The following is a 1,919-nucleotide window of genomic DNA, read 5'->3' as shown; positions in this document are numbered from 1 at the left end:
AACTCACAGAGATCCGCCTGCCTCTGCCTCCCGAGTGCTGGGATTAAAGGCGTGTGCCACCATCGCCCGGCAAGGTTGTGCTTTTCATACTACATCCATGACCTGCAGGGCCTGAGACTGCTGCAGACCTGTGGTCACCATCCTGAATCCTGCACACTGGTGGTCCAGGGCTCCCGCCTGCCATGGTAGGTGAGCCATTCCTTGTGCCACAGGAATGCTGGCTGCCCTAGATGCTCTTTGATTTTGACCTTTTGTTGCATAAAAATGACTTCTGTCCACCTATGACCATGCTGAGGGGGACAATAAGAACTTTAGAGCAATATTGTTGCTTTTTGAGTTCCCAGTATTTCAAGAATACCAAAAGGAATATATCCATTGTCACATATCCCAGTCCTCCCACAGAGGCCGGGATGCAGTCTCAGTGTATCAAATGACAGTGACACTAGGCAGTACCATCTGAGAACAGCTGGCAGGACTAAGGCACAGGAGGCTGGCTGACAAGCTGACAGCTGAGTGTGAAGAGGAGAAGGTGCCAGCAAATAAAATAATCCCTTCTGTATAGAATCTAAAGTACTGGCTAGGAGGTAAGTGTGGTTACGTAAGATCATTCTACAGAATGATCATACCTTTTTAGAGTTTAACTCAGGTTGTTCCATGTTGTAAATATTTTGAGCAAACCCTTAAAATGTCAGGACAAGAATCTATAGAAACTTATAAACCAGCCAAGGGAAGATTATTTCAACCAACCAGTCAGAAAGCAGGAATAGAACCAGTTGTAGTGGTGCCATGCCTATAATTCCAGCATTTAGAGGGCCAAGGTACTTTTGAGACCAGGCTGGGACACACAGAGAGATCTTGCTTCAAAAGGAAATGAACTGGAAAAGATGGTTCAGTATTACGAAGATTTGCTGCTCTTCCAGAGGACTGGAGTTTGGATCCTAGCATGCACACTGGGTAGCTTTAACTATGGCTCCAACTTCAAAGGTATCTTCTGGTACACACACACACACCTTTAAAAACAAACAAACAAACAAAGCAGGACTGGGGTGGAAGAACAATTATTTAAAACTACAGGAGTGTAGGCAACAATTATCACCAGAACCAGGCATGGTGGGTCAGCACTGGTGAGGATAAAGAAGGATTGTGGTAAATTTCAGGCCTACCTTAAGACAGAGAGAGCCTCGCTTTATGCACCTGATCCTCTCTCCCCCCCATACCGCCATTAATAATGGTAAATTTCTATTTATAGGAGACACTTAAAACAAAGATTGAACATATAAACTATCTTCTATTAATAAAATTACTATCACTTCCTTTCTTCAAAGAGAAGTTACTACCAACAAACTAAAACTCAAAAGTATCAAGATTTCCCCCAGATATTGAGACTCTGTGAGACTGCTGGCTATGGTTAATTACATACCTTGAAGGTGAGTTCAAGCCATCCAGTTACTGTCAGCAGTAGGTTGGTGGTGTGCTGGTAATATCTACAACTCCTTCCTCCCAGAGCCGCTGCTGCCCAAAAGTCCATCTCCTAATAGTTCTGAGAAAGTAGTCAACAGCAAGAGATGCCTGAAGGCCATGACCTTCCCCTTAAGGTACTGACAAGGGCTTTGGTCTTTTTCCAAAGAAAACTACTAGACAGCTGTGGGAATAGCTGCTCACTCAAATGCCATAAATTCGACAGCAAGTGAACACACTATCCATTCCAGCAATTTAAGGCAGCAAGGGGCTGGAGAGAGGGCTTCAGAAGTCCATAGCACTGACTGTTCAAACTTTTGGAGAACCCAGGTTCCATTTCCAGCACCCACGTGATGACTCAAAACTGTCTTTAAATCTAGTTCTAGAAGCTCCAGCGCTGCTTTCTAATTTCCTTGGGTACTAGGCACACATGGTGCACAGACAAAAGACGTACACATACC

This window comes from Microtus ochrogaster, chromosome 10, assembly GCF_000317375.1.
Source record: "Microtus ochrogaster isolate Prairie Vole_2 chromosome 10, MicOch1.0, whole genome shotgun sequence".
NCBI classification, from domain to species: domain Eukaryota; kingdom Metazoa; phylum Chordata; class Mammalia; order Rodentia; family Cricetidae; genus Microtus; species Microtus ochrogaster.
The sequence above is the reverse complement of the archived record's forward strand: the minus strand, read 5'-3'. Positions refer to the sequence as shown.